Genomic DNA, 19693 nt, shown 5'->3' on the forward strand with positions numbered 1-19693 from the left:
AAGCCAACAGAGTTCCTACAATTTGCTGATGGATCTCTGTCTAGATTGTGTGCAGTTCCTGTGCCTGTGTGTGCAGCCACTCGGTCAGCTAAAGATATATGGGCAGCTTTGGTCCTCTCCTTTCTTCCCTGCACATGCATACAGAAGGTAGTCATGTATGCGTAGAAAGTTTATCATGACCTGTAAAGCTGTCATATACCTAGGATATCCCTATGAAATACCTGGTTACTCTGATGGTTTACTGCTTGTCTCAAATAATAATGCAACCTCAGTCCAGCATAACCTCTGGCCTTCCTTATTTGCTTGCCACTGAGATTTCTACCTTTTCTGACAAAGTCATCAGGCATGGCTTTTTCAGTTTTTTTGCCCTTAGTTCCAAATTGAGATCCTTTTAGCAATAAATTTGTCTCACCCTGATAGAATTACCATCCTACCACCTGGTAAGAAAGTCACAGATACTCATTGTTCTTACCTGGAGATCAGTTTTTCATAAATGGCATGTTTCTAAATTTCTTGTTGACTTTGGTCAATCTCCAGAGACCCAAAATGACTTTTTTTGGACAATTTCATCCAGCTTTTTCATTATCTGTGGAGAGTATTTTCCAAGCTCCTCACAACGCCATACCAGAACCCTACCTCCCAAAAAAGGGTTTTGACTAGGGGATGACATGACCTGGCCTGTGTTTTAAATAATATGGATATTTTTTATCTTAAGTGAGAAAAAGAAAAAAAGTCAGTTAGTCGAGAACCTATCACAGTAATCCAAACAACAAATGTTGCAGATTTACACAAAAGTAACAGTAGTGAACACTGAGAGATGTGGTATCTAAAGAGTTTGCTGATGGATGGCTATGCAGTAAAAGAGAAAGACTCAAAGGATAATTCTAAGACTCATGCCCACACATTAAGAATGAGTTTTCATTTACTATAATGGAAGAATCTGCAAGGGGGTAAACTTGAGGGATATTTATGACTATCAGCACATTAGTTTAGAGCCTATAAGGGTTTTTTAGAGAGGGAGGGGTGTAGGGGAAGAGGGAAAAGGAGAGAGAGAGAGAGAATCCCAAGTGGGCTCCACACCCAGCATGGAGCCCAATGCAGGGCTCAATTTCACAACCCTCAGATTATGACCTGGGCTGTAATCAAGAGTTAGATGCTTATCATATGAGCCATCCAGGCACCCCTGGGGCCTATAAAATTGTAATACTTATTTTACTTCTAGATATCAAGTCAATAGTTAAACATGCAAGTTTGGAATTTAGGGAGGAGGTCAAAGATGTAGAGAAAAATACAGCATGCATCAGAATATAGAATACGGGTTGAATTTAAAAGCATTGATTGAGATTATAAAAAAAAGAATACATCAAAAGAAGAGATTCAAAAATTGATGTATGGGTCATACCAATGTTTAGAAGTCATAAAGATTAGGAAGAACAATCAGTGGAGACTGATAAGGATCATCCAAAAGGCAAGTTCCCAATCTTGGCAAGTCTACTGGAATCCAAGTGAAAATGTTGATTTAAAGGAGAGAAGGATCAACTTTATCAAGTGTTCCATTAGATCAAGCAAGATAAGGACTGAAAAACTCTTCGTTTAGCAATGCAAAAGTTCTGGTGACCTTAATAATAGTCGTGAGGCAAGCAGTGCCTGGGTGGCTCAGTCATTTAAAAGTCCAACTCTTGATTTTGGCTCCAGTCATGAGATTGAGCCCCGCATCAGACTCTACCCTAGGTGCAGAGCCCACTTGGGATTTTCTCTCCCTCTCCCTCTGCCCCTACCCCACCTCGTGCTCGTTCACTCTCTCCCCACCTTCCTCTATTAAAAAAAAAATTTTTTTTTTGAGGCAAAGCCTGATTGGAATTGTTTAGGAAGTAAATGGGAGAAGAATTGGAAATAATTTATGGGAATTTTTTTTTCAGTTTTCTGTTATTATAAGGGGAAAAAAAGATGCAATAGGATGGATTTTAGTTGGAGTATTGGGTTACTAGAGAAATGTTTGTTGTTGCTTTTAAAGATGAGAGAAAATAATGGGTTTTATAGGGAATGACTGATTACTGTGGAGGAAAATAACAACTGAAGAAAGAGAACGAATATTTAGTGGAAAAATAATCAGTAGGGGGGTGAGATTTAGTGCACTAGTGAAGTTGTTCACTTGGACAAGGAGCAATGGAAATTAATCCATAGGGCAACATAGAATATATGGCCAAAGATGCAACAGGAGATGGATAGGGTGGTGAGGAACCAATCCTATTAGATTTTAGTAAAGTAAGAATTAAAGTCGTTGAGTGTGAGTAAAGACAGGCCAATATTGGAAAATTGAGGAAAAAGAGGATAAGTTAACGAGATACTCATCTAGGAGGATAAAAGAACAAATGAACAAGAAATCAAATGGTTTGAAAGGTAACTTTAATGGTCCACTTGAAATTAAAATTTGCAAATCTGAAGTCAGACCAGAAGATATGATCATATGTTTTAACCCGGTCACGTTTAACTTTTCAGATGCAGTCACTGAGTAGTAGGCATAGTGTTCGATTTTCGGCATTTTGGCTTTGCTAAGAGAGAACTACAAAGCAAATGGTCAAGTTAGTGAATTATGTACACCGTAAATAACATGATTATCAGTGAAACTGAAGATAGAGAAGGCAAAGAGGGAGGCTCTGTGGGGGATTAAGAACAGGGCAAAGATGTTAGAATCAATAAATTATAGGTCCAGTACGGTCATGGGAGTTTAGAAGCTGAGATACTAGGAGTGAACTGAAAAGGCCAGAGGTGGAGGCCAGAGACTGGGATGGTTAGATTCAGATCACGTAGGGGTTGTAGGCACTGATAATGACCAGGAGCATCAACGTGGGCAGCTAAGGAAGGAGGGTAAAAAAGATCTTTGGAAGGAGCTAAAAAGAAAGCTATTTTAAAAGATCACCTAAGTGGACATCAAAATCAACAAAATTTGTGTCAAGAAGTATTGCAGACCACTTCACACACATTTGGAGGGCTATCATTAAAAATAAAATAGTGGACAATAACCAATGTTAGCAAGGATGTGGAGAAATTGGAATCGTGCGAGGAAATCATGCATTGCTGGTGGGAATGTGAAGTGGTGCTGTCACTGTAGATTTGATACAGAGATTCCTCAAAAAATTAAAGATAGAATTACTGTATGATCTAGCAATTCCACTTCTAGGTATATACCCCAAAAAATGAAATCGGGGTTTTAAGCAATATTTGTACACCCATGTTCATAGTGGCATTATTCACGATGGCCAAAAGGTAGAATCATCTCAATTGTCCAATGATGAATGAATAACCAAAATGTGGTGTGCGCACACAATGGAATATTATTGAGCCTTAAAAAGGAAAGAAATTTTGATACTTGCTAGGCATAGATGAACCTTGAAGACAGTATGCCAAGTGAAATAATCCAGATGCAAGAGTACAAATATTGTAAGATTCCACTTATATGAGGTACCTAGACTAGTAAAATTCACAGAGGCAGAAAGTAGAGTGGTTGCCGGGGCCTGAGAGAAGAGAATTGGGAGTTATTGTTAATGGGTACAGAATTTCAGTTTGGGATGATGAAATCGCTCTAAAGCCAGCTTGGACGGTGGGGATGGTTGCACGACAATGTGCATGTATTTCATGCCACTGAACGGTATATTTTAAAATAGTTAAAATGGTAGATTTTATGTTATATATCTTACCATAATAAATTGAACACACATACACTCAACAACAAAAAAGACAGTATTGGAGAAAGCCTGACCAGAACCTAAAATTTTTGAGGAATAAGAAAAATTGAGCTTTTCTGTTATCAGAGGTACTTTTAAAAAATGGGATTCTGGGGCGCCTGGGTGGCACAGTCGTTAAGCGTCTGCCTTCGGCTCAGGGCGTGATCCCGGCGTTCTGGGATCGAGCCCCACATCAGGCTCCACCGCTATGAGCCTGCTTCTTCCTCTCCCACTCCCCCTGCTTGTGTTCCCTCTCTCGCTGGCTGTCTCTCTGACACATAAATAAATAAAATCTTTAAAAAAAATGGGGTTCTATACTAGATTAAGTTTAAAAACCTGGAAATTATAGAAACATAATTACATGAGCACAGCATGAGAATTCTAAGAATTTGAAGAATTGCCTTACAGATCTTAATTTTCTTAAACTGAAAAGAATGTGATTTCCTGAGAGTGCTGAGAGGAAGTAATGGCATTTTTGGTAACAAACTTGAAAGTAGAGAAATTCTGCAGTTACTCTTTTTGAGAATGTAGGAATGAGCTAGCCGACAGATGTGTCTATCGCAATTTAGATCCTCCTGTTTGAGCTTTAACAAGCTGTATTAGCACTAATCTACTGTGTGCTGTCATTTTTATTTCGCAGTACCAAACCCCATGCATTACGCAATATATGACAAATATATGAAGAAAATATAATCAACGACAGGATGGTGTGCATCCTACAGGGGTTCTCTTTCACCCACACCCCCAATAGTCTGCACTTCATTTCCTTTATGTATTACTCTGGAAACTCACTTAACATAGTCTCTCTTTCCAGGGGTCCCTGAATAGAGCATGAAGATTCTTAAGAGTTGCATCTAGATATATTACTGTGCATTAATTCAATAACACACACCTACGTACACCCACACACACGTATGCACGTGTGCAAATTGCCTTGAGGAAGAACATTGCACATGAAACGCACTCACCAAATATTGTGGGACATATACTGAATGAATACCAAGGTAAAAGGGGAAACCAAGAAATGAGATCTTACAACTTTGGGTGCAGTTCTCTTTCCATTACACCCCATGATTTTCCCTAAGGCAATTATATAATTAACAACTAGGCAAAATAGATGCTGTCTAAAAAGGTCCAAACATATTATGATACTAATTCCCCATTGGAAAAAAAAAGTTAGTTTCAGTTATGCTCTGTTACTTATACCAATTATTTAAAATTAATTTACAGAAGTTTCTATAAAAGTATATAATAGAGTTCAAATTCTTCATCTTAAAAATGAACTAGAAAACTTCCACAACTAAAATTATATCAATTTAATTTAAAAATAGAGCTAAAAACTGTTTTCTGAATTTTGTTCTAAATTACATTTTCAATTGCAACTCTCTTTTCAATTCACACCTGACTGAATTCATAGTTCACATTACTTGTGACTATGGGGAACAAGGAAGAATCCTAAAATCATTTATGTTGAGGACAATTCTTCATTTTCATCCTTTGAGACTAATAAACAAAAAGGAAGGCTAGTTTTGTAATAGAAGCCATACTGAATACTAATCTAATGAGCTAAAGTAAAATCTTCTTAGCTCAGTGGCTGAATGTATCTATCTCTTTGCCAATCATTGTTTTGGTTAACTAAATAATTAGCATTTTTATCATATTAAAAGAGCCTTAATTATATTAGTCCATATTTTAAAGTATAGGGAAGAATATGAATATGGTTTCAGAATTGAAGAGTAGGTTTGTACACTTGAGAATATTTTCCTTCCAAATTAAGATATGAAACTCAAAGAAACCAGTAAACAAGATACATTGAAGGTTGACATTTTAACATTATGGCATGTAAAAGTACATTAAATTGATGTGTGTAAAATTTTTGAAGTTAAAATATATAAATATTACTTCTGCCACTCTCATATACATGTTTTCTTTTTACATACACACATAATAGAAACATGAATAATATATATAATACAATACCAATCACATACATACGGCAGAAATCTTCAATATATTTGAATATACTTTAAGTTATTTGTGACAGTGAAGCTTCAGTTGTGCCATATGTCAAAAGCCAAAGATATGCTCCTTGTGGTACTGCATGCATTTCAGTGTGGCCCAAACACAAGCAATATGCTCTTTACATAAGAAATCTTACTTAACCTCTTCACTCATTGTTTTCTGACATGTCTAGGTAGACGGAAACTTGAGTATGTTATATATCTGTTACACTGTTTCCCCAGCAACACCTTCTTCAGGACTAAAATGTGTTGCACGCTTCACTAGTAATCACAGGTAATCAAAGTTGCTTCTTAACTCAAATTTTATCTAACAAGAAAGAAGCAAATGGCATAAAAATTTTAAAACAAAAACTTTTTTTAGTTATTTGAATATACTGTATCATCTGCTTGCTCTTCTCTTTCTGGAATAATCTAAACAAATTAAATCAGGTAGCTCAAAGGTTCCTCTGCTCTAATGTTTGACTTCCATTCTGGCACCGTGACACTGGACTCTCCACTGATTTCTAAATTGCTTTATTGTGTAATTTGGGAGGACTAGAGGAATAGAATCTACAATCAGAGGCAGCTGGTCGAAACAGGTGTTGCAGAAAATTATAATCCTACTTTGATTAATCCTGTTTTTTACAGCCGCCCTCCAGTTATGCATGACAGGTATCCAAATAATCAAACATACAGTCTTCATTGCAACAATCTGAGTAACTGTCAGGAGAAACATCAGGAATTACCGAAGCATTGATGCCAAAGTAATGTGTGTTTCATGAAATCGGCTTTTGTTTTTCCATCATTTCTTGAATTTTCTGGGGAAAAATGTGTGTGTGTGTGTATGCACACACACACACAATCACACACATCATTGTAAAGCTGTGCATTTTTCTGTTCATAATGGTGGTTTTCAATAACCCACTAAATTTTCTTTTCAAAATAATTTTAAAATGCTGCTTAGTGTTAACAGGTCCATGGTAATTATTATATGCAGCATCTGGAATACAAATACATCTGTAACAAGGCATATACAATATTAAGGATCTCTATCTATATAGTTATTAAAACATTGTGTGATTTTCATGTGTATGTCAATATGTTGTTAACGCATTCCTTCTCCTGACCTGCTTTATTTCCTAACACATAGCAATCACATCCTGACAAGCATGGCTCATTGGAGCTGTCCAGCATTCAGTCCTTTTGAGAATGGTGCTGTTAGTATATTTGGTATGAGGATTAGCTCATAAGTGAGTTCATGTGATTGAAGTTAATCCCCTCAGTACAGCCAAGGAATGAAAAAAAATTTCCTTGCCTCATTTTATAAATCAACTCTGGTTAAGTAAATGAATCATTAAGATAAAAACAGAACAGTTAAGATATGTACAAACAACTGTGTATTTATTAGACTTAGCGAGGGAAGTACCTTAGTCATTTCTCAATCTTTGACCCAGCTTTCCCTGGTAAAAATAAGTAAACATTATAATGTATCTTGACCAAATATGATGCTTTAGCGACATGAGGTGCTAACATATGTTATTAATACATTAATATATTTTACTTACATATATTTTCAATGTGAAAGTTTGAGATTCCAAACTTTTAATGCTTCAAAATTGTTATATTATTGCTTTTAATATTTCACAAAATGTCTTAACTTTCAACTTTACTTATATGGAATTCATTAGCACCATGATAATGGGAGCAATATCCTATTTTGCATCTGAAAAGGAGATAACCTTGATTTGACGAATATTGTAAGGATTATATTAGAACTCTGATCTCAGCTTTTTAGCAACCAATGGATAGTTTTAAAAAATGAAATAAAGAAGCTTAGCATTTGAAATGGTTTTGAAATACCCATCTAATTGTTTTTGAGTCATTTTTTTTAACAAGATTTTATTTATCTATTTGAGAGAGAGAGACAGAGAGAGTGAGAGCACAAGCTGGGGGATGGAGTAGAGGCAGAGGAAGAAGCAGACTCTACCCTAAGCAGGAAGCCGCACACAGTGCTTGAACCTGGGATCATGACTTGAGTCTAAGGCAGACGCTTAACTGACTGAGCCACCCAGGTTCCCCCTTGAGTCAATATTTTAAAATAAATATTTGAGATATATAAAATGGATATGTTATTGAAATTAAATGTCATTGTCACATGATATGTGTCATATATGCCATTGGCTATATTTGCAAAATTCAATTATTGTTTGAAGTTAACTTATTTTCACTTTATTCTTCTCCTTCCACTACTACAATAGTCAACCTATCAAAGTTATATATAAATTGTGAATTGGACCAAGACAGACCTCATATTTGCTATCTACTTCAGTAAAAATACTTTTTCAGGGGTGCCTGGGTGGCTCAGTCAGTTAAGCGTTTGCCTTTGGCTCAGGTCACGATCCCAGGGTCCTGGGATCAAGTCCCATGTAGTGCTCCCTGCTCAGTGGGGAGTCTGCTTTTCCCTCTGCCTCTCCCCTTGCTCTTGCTCGCTTTCTATCTCTCTCTCCAATAAATAAACGAAAATATTTAAAAACTGCTTTTTCAATAGGGCTTCAAGTTAAGCATCAACCTTAAACTTAAACGTAAGAGTTTATCAAATCTTTCTACTTTATTTAGTGACTTTGGAATCACTGTTTAGATTAGTGTTTTCATTAAAAATGAAGGATCATTTATCTGCAATCCAATTCCAGGAGCATTATTTTTAGAAAGCTCTTAAAGTACTTGGAGATTTTTTTTTTTTTTTACTGTTTTTGAGAGAAATAATCATGTTAATGTGACATTTTAGGTAACAAATATGTATAGAGTAAATGTAGACATTTCTGTACTCACAGTTTAATTCTTTTCCTATTTTCCTTTAAATCCTATTTCATCAGGAGTTTGGCCCACACAAATCCACAGAAATGGTTCTTTTTTTTTTTTTAAAGATTTTATTTATTTATTCAACAGAGACAGAGACAGCCAGCGAGAGAGGGAACACAAGCAGGAGGAGTGGGAGAGGAAGAAGCAGGCTCATAGCGGAGGAGCCTGATGTGGGGCTCGATCCTGTAATGCCGGGATCACACCCTGAGCCGAAGGCAGAAGCCTAACCGCTGTGCCACCCAGGCACCCCCATAGAAATGGTTCTTAATCTAGGTCAGCAGTGACCCCCGCAATCTAGTGGTTATCACTGTACACAACCTACCAATAACTGAACAGAGCAGTCTTTCCTTCCCGGATGTACATTCTCACTTGGATTCAAGCATTCTATTCCTTCTGCATTCCCTCCTATTAGACTTGTTTTGTCTTAGTCTCCTCTCCTGGTTCTTCTTCAAATCCCCATCATCTTAACTTCAGTGTACCCAGGGACTAAGCATTAGAACGCCTTGTCTTTATTCATGCTAATTCTCTTGGTCAACACATTTAACACCAACCTTTTAAATGACATTTATGTATTTTTAAAAACCTGAGAATATAGATCTCGAATCTGGGACTCTCCCCTGAAATATAAATCGTAGGCTACTATAGAATTTATACAACTCCAACCAGAACTGTAATGATCATTTCAGATGTAACGTGTTCAAAATTAACCTTAAAATGTTCCTTCAAAATCCTGTTCACTCGCAAAGACTTCTCTGTCTTGGTGAATGCCAGTTCTTCACTTTTTATTGCTTCAGCCAAAAATATTGACATTATCCTCTGCTTCTCGTTTTCATTTGCAATCCACCTTTTGTCCAGAAACTACTTCTGTTGGCTCTATCTTCAATATATTCATATACATACATAGACAAAATCTGGCTGCTTCTCGTGACCTACATCAGCAACCCCACTTCCAAAATGCCATCTCTCGTCTGGATCAGTGTAGCAGTCTCCTGTTTCCTCATCTCCTCTTACCTGTTTATACTCTGTTCTAACCAGAATAGTCAGAAGAATACTTTAGAACTCTGAGGTCTGGTTATCCCTTTGCTCATTCGTCTTGTTTCTTAAATCCCACATATGAGTGAAATCATATGATAGTTGTCTTCCTTTGACTGACTTATTTCATTTACCATAATAGTCTCTAGCTCCATTCGCATCATTGCAAATAGGAAGATTTCATTCCTCTTCATGGATATGTAATATTCCATTGTGTATATCTACACCACATCTTCTTTATTCATTCATCAGTCAATAGTAGGTTAAATAGGTGTTGGGGATTAAGGAGTGCACTTGTGGTGGTGAGTGCTAGGTGTTGTATGGAAGGGTTGAATCACTATATGGTACACCTGAAACTAATATTACATTGTATGTTAACTAACTGAATTTAAATAAAAACTCAAGGGGTGCCTGGGTGGCTTGTCAGTTAGGCATCTGACTCTTGATTCAGGCTCAGGTCATGATCTGAGGGTCATGAGACTGAGCCCCGCCTCAGGCTCTGGGCTCAGGGGGAGTCTGCATGAGATTCTCTCTCTCCCTTTCCCTCTGCTCCTTCCCCCACTCATGCTGTCACACTCTCTCTCTAAAAATAAATAAATCTTTTTAAAAAGACCCAAAAAATATATAAAGTCTGGTTATATTGCTTTTCTACTGTAAGCCCTCTACTGGCCTGCTATTTCCCAAGATAAAACTCTCCCCCTCCCCACACCCAAAAAACCCCAAGCCATTTCCTATAAGGCTTTATATGATTTGTTCCACACTCTTATTCATGGGTACAATTTAATATTGCTCTCCCCCTTCTAACTTCACTCCAGACAGAAAGAGCTCACTGCTTTTCTGACATTTATTTCTTCCCAGATCTCTACAGGACTTATTCCTTTCCACAAACAGGTCCTTATGCAAATGCCACTTCGTGGTAAGTACTTCCCTAATTTCCCTATTTAATACTACAACTCCCAGCACTGCTTTTCTCCCACCAACACTTTAAATATATTCATTCATGTTACTTTGAGATAATTTCAGAATTACAAAAAAGTTGCAAAGGTGGTACAGAGATTTTTATATATTCTTCACCCAGATTCCTCTAATGTTAACAATATACAAAACATAGTCTATTTCCCAAAACTGAAAAAAAAAATGGTACTGTACTACTAGCTCAGTAACATTGAAACAGCACTAATAAATAAACAATCATTTAGATAGTGCCAGTTTTTCAACTACTGTTTTTTACTGTTTCAGAATCTAAGGATACCACAGTGCATTTAGACATCATGCAGTCATGCATTAGTCTCACCGATGTCCTCTTCTCTGGGGTCATTTCTCAGTTTTTCCATGTTTTTCATGACCTTGACACTTTTGAAGAATACTAATCAGGTATTTTGTAAACTATCCCTCAGTTCAATTTGACTAAAGTTTTCTCACTATTAGACTGAGGTTATGGAGTTTTGTTTTCTATTTTTAGGTAAGAAGAGGTGAAAGTTATCTATGTGTATTATTTGGATTTCCTCTAACAGGAATGTTTATCTCTTCCTCCTTATTTATTCATTTAATCATTTATCATTTAATCAGTATGCATTTATGGCTATTATTGGATATATAAAACTGCCTTTGTTTTGTTGATCAAATTGTTCCAGATTTTGCCAGTGGGAGGTTCTTAAGGTTGGCTCTGTGTCTTTGTTTTTTGTTTTGTTTTTTAGCACCTCCTTACTTTTTGGCAATGCAAGATACTTGTCTCATGTTGTACTTTTGCTTCCACAGTACTAAACTCAACCATCTCTGCAAGAAATTGCTGAGTCTAGGCTTTCTCAGTTGAGAAATCTAGGAAATATATGGTATCTACTAACCCATGAATACACTCCCACACACATCTAGATTTATTTCTGTATTTGTGTATCTGTATAAATATCAAAGTGAACATGAGCTCATATTGATATCTCCAACACTGATTCCTCCAGAACCACAGGGTTCATTCTAGCTTTTCTTCCTTTCTCTGAGGATGAGAAACCTGATTTCCATTAACTAAGATTTATTTACTTATTTGTTCAATCCTAGTATACGTGTAAAGTAATTTCGGAAATGCTCTAATAAATGAGAGTGTGGTATTTATGTTAAATCTTTTGCATCCAGTCGTAAAATAGCCAGTTAAAACACTGCTCTCCAAAGTTACTTACATCAGCTTTTTCTCTGCCCTCTTAAGATTATAGTTGATATTTGTAACATTCATTTGGCACAGTCTGCATTCCACCCTGTGTACCCTAAAACCAGACTATAATTATGTTATTGTTGCTGTTTTCCCCATTTGTGGTGTACAAGTTAAAAAAAGATGGAATCATGTGTCTAGCAACCTAGTATTGTGTAGGAGTCTTCTTTTCACTCTAAAAATTCTTTTTGGAAGCCTCTTTATAATCAGTCCCTTACCCGTCCTCCAATCCCTGTAGTGGTGAAGGATATTAATCTCTTGGGGACCTTGGATGGACCATGAGATGAGGCAATTAATTGGCTGTTTACAGGGGTCCTCATCCTGTCATCTCATTTCAGCCTAAGTCCCTACTTACTGAGGTACACGGTACTAGGATTTTGCTTCATAAAAAGAACTCCTTCTTTTGGATTTCCTTTCTTTTTTTTTTTTTTAAACTACATACATATATATATATATATTTTTAAATTTAAATCCAATTAGCTAACGTACGGTATATTAGTTTTTGATATACTGTTCAATGATTCTAATGAATCATTGGTCTTCCCTTCTTCCGTTGTCCTGCAGCCTTAAGTTTTAGCTTTCTCCAGGTTGCTCTACTTAAACCCATGTTATTTTGCCTCACTCTCTTTGCTATTACCCCAAGTTACATTCCCTTTTTTTCTTTGAGTGTATTTCTTTACTAAAATTTTTCTGGAGTTTAAGGAGGAAACAAAGCTATATATGTGTATTTAATCTGTCATATTTAAATAGAAGCATACAACACGGACAGATTTTGAAAACAAAGTTTTCGAGTGAAAAAAAATTAAGTTCCCAAAATGTACATTACACTGTTTATGTAAATATATATATATTCAATTCAATTGATATATATGTTCAGTTCAATTGATACATATGTCAATCCAATATATATATTTAATTCAAGTGATATATTCAATTATATGTGTGTGTATATATAGATATTTTTTTTATATATACATTAGGACTGGATGAGTATACACAAGGATAATCAGAACATTTTCCTCCAAGAATGGTGTGGAAGATGCCTGAGGAGAGGAACAGAAAGAACTTCAATGTTTACTGCAATGTCCTGTTTCTTTGTTTAAAAACTCCTGAGTTAAAAAATTGTATTTCAATTAGGATAGTGAGCATATGGATATTTGTCATATATTGCTTATGACTTTTTATGTGTTTTAAGTATTCCATAATTTTAAAAATTAAATTTACCTACACCTGAAACTAATGTTACATTGTATGTTAACTAACTGGAATTTAAATAAAAACTTGGGGAAAAAATTTTTTAAAATAAAAGTAAAATTTACCGTTGTTTTCTTAATGGTCAATAACACATTTTATTCACTAATGATTATATATCTATTACAAGACAACTTCTGGGAATTTTTACTATCAGATAAGAGAAAATTTCATATTTCTATCTTTTGTCCATCGCCCTTTAATTCCAAAGTTAAAAATGTCATTAATTAATACACAGAGGAAATAAAATTAAAGATAACATTTTCTTAAAGACTAATCCGAGACAACCTTTGTATCAAAATGGTAAAAGACAGTGATAAGATTAAGTATGCAACCTAACAGCAAAAAGAACAAAATATCTGGGCTTTTAGACAGATAGTCAATAGATACATATTTTCAGATCTTTCTTCTTCATTAAGGATCCTATGATAACTCAGGGTTATTTTGCTATTATAAATACATAGAAAGAAGGCTAGAAACTCCTATCTGTTTAATTTTTCCCATGTGGAATACCAAACTCTTCACAGGTTTTAAAGTCTACCTAGGTCCTTAAGATCTTTAGCAGTTATGAAATGGAATGGGGAAAAAAAAAAAACAGATGCATAACAAACGTTTCTGACTCCAATAACATCTTACAGATACAGAACACATATGCCCATGATTCTAATCACTATAGGTAGTAAGTTTTCGTTGTCACTGGCCAGGTGGCAGATCTGTTCACATTCCAAAAATTTACTTTTGAAGACCCCCACAAAGGGCTCCCCTTGGCATTAGTCAACAGCAGAGGATGTCTGCTTTAATGTGAACACTTGGTCTCAACATCTGTCATTTTCTTTGCTGCTCTCGCCCTGCATCCATGCTTTTTCTCTTTGTTTTCCAAACATTTGCTATCTATATTATGTTGCCTTGCTTTCATCACTTCACGCATTTTAGAAGCTATTTATTTTAATAATAGTATCTTTAATTTTCCTGCTATAAATGTAATCGATGCTGACTAAAACATTCCAACAATACAGACATTTATAAAATTGAATATAAAATGTTCCTGAGTAATTTTTATTAGCTGCAACCATTTGATGAATATACTATATGCTGTCTACAAAAGATTCACTTTAATTTCAATGGCACAAATAGGCTGAAAGAACAAGGATGGAAAAAAAATATGCTATAGAAACAGTAACTAAAAAGAGAGCTTGTGTTGCTATACCACTATCCAACAGAAGAGACTTCAGGACAAAAACTGTTATGAGAAGCAAAGAAGGACATTACGTAATGATAAAAGGATGAATACACTGAAAATGGAGAACAATTATAAACATATACACCTAACAAGAGAGCCCCAAAATACATTAAACAACTGACAGATTTGAGAGGAGAAATAGCAAGTCTACCAATACTGGTTGAAGACATCACTACCCCACTTTCAATAGTGGATAGAAAAACTAGATAAAAGATCAGACAGGAATTAGAAGAAAAGCAACTGGAACTACAAGAGATCTTGTAACACTCCACCCAACAATAGCAAAATACACATTCTAATCAAGTATGAATGAAACACTCTCCAGAGCGGACCATATGATAGGTCACAAAACTACTCTCAGTAAATTTCAAAAGACTGAAATTATTAAAAGCATGTTCTGTGAACAAATGGAATTAAATTAAAAATTAGTAAGAAGAGAACTCGAAAATTTCACAAATGTGGAATTATGATCCAACAATGCCACTGCTGGGAATGTATACAGAGTAAATGAAATCAGAATCTCTAATTTCTGCACTGCAGTTCATTAGAGGACACGAATTACAGCCAAGGTATGAAAACAACCGAACTGCCCTTCACTGAGTGAATAAAGAAAATGTGGTCTATATATGAAATGGAATATTAACTATAAAAAAAATTGAGACGACATGGTGAACGTGGAGGTTGTTATGCTAAATAAAGCCAAAGACAAATATTGTACGGTATTATTTTGTGTGAAATAATAATAATAGCCAATTTCATAGAAACAGAAGATAGAATGATGGTTGCCAGGAGCTGAGGGGAGGAAGAAATGGGGAAATACAGGTGAAGGGTACCAACTTTCAGTTATAAGAATGTCCAGGTGATCTAACGTACAGAACAATGATTACAGTTAGTAATACAGTATTCTATGCTGGAAAGTTGCTAAGAGTAGATCACGTGTTCTTACCACACACATACAGGCAAGCATGCATACACACACATGAGTTAACTATGTGAGATGATGGATGTATTAATTATTTTGATCTTAATTATTTTATAATATATATGCCTATCAAATCATCACACTGTATCTTTAAATATGTAGTTCTATTTATCAACTTTTCCTCAATAAATTTGTAAAAATAAATGAACAACACTCTGTATTGGTTTTTACAGCTGCTGTAACAGTGTCACAAAACAATAGAAGTTTTTGCGTCACAGTCTAGAGACTGGAAGTCTGAAATCAAGGTGTTGGCAGGGCCATACTCCCTGTGAAACCAGCAGGGGAATCCTTCCTTGCCCCTCCCTAGTTTAATGACGGTTTCCTGGCAATCTTTGATGTTTCTTGAATTGTAGCTACGTATCTCCAATCAGTGCTTTATTGTTACAGGGCATTGTCCTTATGAGTCTTTTTGTTTGTTTTTGTCTTTTTGTTTTTTAAAGATTTATTTGTTTTGGGAGAAAGAGAGCACAAGCCGAGGGAGTGACAGAGGGAGAGGGAGAAGAAGGTCCCCCGCTGAGCAGGGAGCCAACATGCGGGGCTAGATCCCAGGACCCCGGACTCCTGACTTGAGACGAAGGCAGATGCTTAACTGACTGAGCCACCCAGGCACCCCCTCATGAGTCTGTTTTCACATGCCTGTCTTCTCATAAGGACACTGGGCATCTTAGATTAGGGGCCCACCCTTATTCCTCTATGATCTTATTTTAACTAATTACCTCTGCTGCAACTCTATTTCCTAATAAGGTCATATTCTGTGATAGCAGGTGTTAGATACATTTCAATAGATCTTTTTGGAGGGGATATTATTCCTTCCAATAACACACTCCAGAGTAATGAATGGGTCAAAGAAGAAATCTCAGAAGAAATTAGGAAAAGTAACAACAATGACAGATGAATATCCCTTATGAATATTGATATAAACATCCTCAAAACAATAGTAAACTGAATCCCATACCATACTGAAAGGTTTAGACACTATCGCCTTCTGGTGTTTATTCCAGTTTTCAAGATTAACTGAACATGTGAAAAACATTCAATGTATACACCATATTAATAGAATTAAAGAAGTAGAAAGTCTTATCAATAGATGCAGAAGAGTGCTTGAAAAAATACACCACCACCAAGTTCCATTATAAAAACACTCAAGTTAGGAACAGAAGGGAACTCCCTCAACCTGATAAAGAGCATCTATAAAAACCTACAAGTAATATCACACTTAATGATAAAATACGGAAAATTTTCCATGAGATGAGAAACCAGACATGATATCTGTTGTCGCTTTTAACATTCTAATTGAAAAAAAAAAATTCTCCTTTTCAGAAGTACCCTGATGTATGAAGTAAAAAGTTAAATCCCTGGGTTTGTACAACCACTCTAGCTTCCAAAAACAATTTTATATATGAATTTAAGATCTTTTGTTTTGTATATAATAATCTAACCTATCTATTAACATTGTATTAAAATACGTTTCCACATTATTCCTAACGTGTTAAGAATGTAATGTTTTCTAATATTAGTGAAATAGTATCTTATTATTTTGGTTTGCATTTTTTGTCATACGTATAGCATGATACTTTTTGTATGACTATTATTTACATTTTGTTGTGAATAACCTTTTCATAGCCTTTGCCCATATTTCCATTTGGTTAATTATCTATGTCTTCATTTATAGAACTCTTTAAATAACACAGCAGTTAATCATTCTTCTGTCTACATGTGGTAAATATAAAACTGGGATAAAATAATTATTTTTTGACTATGCTCACGATTTTTTTTCAGATGATATATATAAAGGTTTTTGTGGTAAAATCTGGCAATATTTTTCTGTATAGCTAATGAGTTTCAAATCTGTCTAAAAACATTATCTTTTCCCAAGACTTTAAAAAGACTGTCCTGTATTTATTAGTTTGTAGTATATTATTAATAATTTGAAATTTATTGCTTCTGGAACTTATTTTATACACTCTGAATCATGTACCTAACTAAAAATTTCTTCAAACATTATAGCATCTTTAATAAATATTGCCAGTATTTTAAAACATCATTGTAGACAGTTTCACCATTTTAATATATTTGTATGTCATTTACACAGTAATTTATCTAAATCAGATTTAACTTAATTTCCTTAATATATCCGTGTGTTAAATTATAATGCTTATGATTTTTGGGGGGGGGTAGGTGAGTTGAGGCACTTGTTATATAAATTTCTTATGTCAGTTAAAATAACAAACGATTTTTAAAATTTGTATTATTCTCCAAACCACATAAAATAATCTTGTTTACTTTTGCTGTTACAGGAATCACACATTGGGGCATGCCAGCATGTCCCAAAGGATTCAAAATGCTGTCTTTCCTATACACGAGATTTTCAACTATGCATGCTGTTTTTGGTATTTCTTTTTCATTTTCACGTTGTATTCTTATACTAAAATCTTATACTAAATAATTCTTATACTAAAATCCGGTTTTTTGTGTTTTATTTTGTCTAGAGTTTGTTGTTGTTATTTAAAACTGTAGCTTTATTGATACTTTACTGATTTCTTTACTTAGTCTTTCCTTTCAATTGGATGGTTTTGATAAATCACAGATGAACTTTAAATCCGTTTGTCAAGCTATTCAACAAATTCTTAAATTGAATTGACCATATGGAATCATCAATCACAAGCTGATTTATTGTCACAATATTGACTTCATACAATTTTTTCAGTATAATGCTAGGTCTCTCCATTTGTCTATATTATCTTTAAAATCCTTTAATAAATGTATATATTTATGAAATGGTTCTGTTACATTTATTATAAAGTTCATTTGTTTTATTTTTTTTCTTTCTGTAATGCTTAACCTTTTCCTCCAATTAACAGTGTTGGTTTATTTCTGGTATGCTGCAAAGCTATTAATTTGTATGTTCCCATATGTTTAAAAAATCTTTTATCTGTTTGTACTGATCATTTCTAGTAATTTTTCAGTTGATTCTCATTTTAAAAATATGTCAACAAAATAATTTAATACTTTATTTTTTCCAACAGTTAGAGACAATTTTGTTTTTGTCCTTATTGGGATAAACAAAGATTTCCAAAAGAAACCTTAATACTAATAAAAAGCAGCAGCAGCAACAGTGGCAGCATTGGCAGCATATCTGTCTTGTTTTTAATTTTAATGGCTATAACTGCCTTTATTTTTTTATCACTGTGAATATTCAATATATTTTAAGCCTTTTGTTCTCCCTTCAGGAAACAGTTTTTTAAGCACAATTTACACCTTCCTCTTGACTTCTGTATCCTTTATATGATGTAATTGTTTTGATATTATGGAAATTTTTCCTGTAATATGTCTTTGATTTAAAAATTGATCACTTAGCAAACTGGTGTTTACCAGGTGGGTGGGCGGTGGGTGAAATAGGTGATGGGGATTAAGGAGAGCACTTGTGATGAGCACTGGCTGTTATATGTGTGTTAAATCACTAAATTGTACACATAAAACTAATATTACACTGTATGTTAATTAACTAGAATTTAAATTAAAAGTTAAAAAATTAAAATTGATCTCTTAACCATTACTTTTGCCTTTACGTGTCTATTATTAAAACAGTGTAAAATTATATGTTCTGATAGTTTTATTGCTCATTAATCTTTTCAGAATACTGTTGTCTTAGCATTCCGTTCTTTCCTTTTATTCATTCAGCTAGAGTATGTCCTCAATTTTATTCTCAGAGATAGTATACATTTACACATATTTTTCTGGACTTCTGTATATTAATATTTTTCATATCTCTTCAAAGAAAAATTAAGTGTATATATAATTCTATACTCATAATTCATATCTCTCAGAAAGCTAGTTTTCAAGAATTATGCTGCTGAGATCAAAACTCTATTGTTAGTCTGCCATTCATCTGTGTAATTTTTTTTGCCTAATAACTTACAGTATAATATTAACTTACAATAGTTAAAATAGTTTTTATATATGCATATTAAAATTTCAACAGTGGGTAACTTTTAGAGGACAAAGACCAAATTGATACTAGCATTCTAATGAGAATAAAGATAAAATTCAGGCTAGGAGGGTCTAGACTCATGGACATTTTTCCCCCTGAAGACATTTGTGGAATTATGTAGGAAGGCTGAAAACTAAGTGGTCATATTTTAGAAAGAAAAAATATTGAGCTTTTGACAATCTTGTCATGCCAAAAAACAAGGATTTTTCAGTGAACACACCAGGATTTTAGTTGAAAGGTGTATGGAGCTATATCCTTCAAACAATTTTTAACCAGAAATAATTTGAGCCTTACCAAAACTGCAAGCCAGTCTCAAATCAGTTCTACCTCTAGCTGGATTAAGGTAACCAGTCTCTACTGTAGCAATATTTTTTTTTTAAATCCTCTGAAAGCTCTGCAACTTTTTCTTATAT

At 34.6% G+C, this 19693-nt stretch overlaps 1 long non-coding RNA gene across 4 annotated transcripts in view; it reads left to right on the plus strand.

The window, feature by feature from the left end:
- Window positions 1-18836, plus strand: part of LOC123795723 (uncharacterized) — an 870146-nt gene extending 851310 nt beyond the window's left edge. For 3 of the 4 annotated variants that reach the window (XR_015722996.1, XR_015722994.1, XR_015722989.1), the window contains one exon: window positions 10475-18836. This is a non-coding gene — a long non-coding RNA (uncharacterized LOC123795723). The remainder of the gene's footprint in view (window positions 1-10474) is intronic. The other variant, XR_015722993.1, reaches the window with a different exon arrangement.
- Window positions 18837-19693: the final 857 nt, after the last annotated feature.

Source organism: Ursus americanus, chromosome 35 (genome assembly GCF_024610735.1).
Source record: "Ursus americanus isolate L20-20 chromosome 35, mUrsAme1.1.p, whole genome shotgun sequence".
Lineage (NCBI taxonomy): Eukaryota > Metazoa > Chordata > Mammalia > Carnivora > Ursidae > Ursus > Ursus americanus.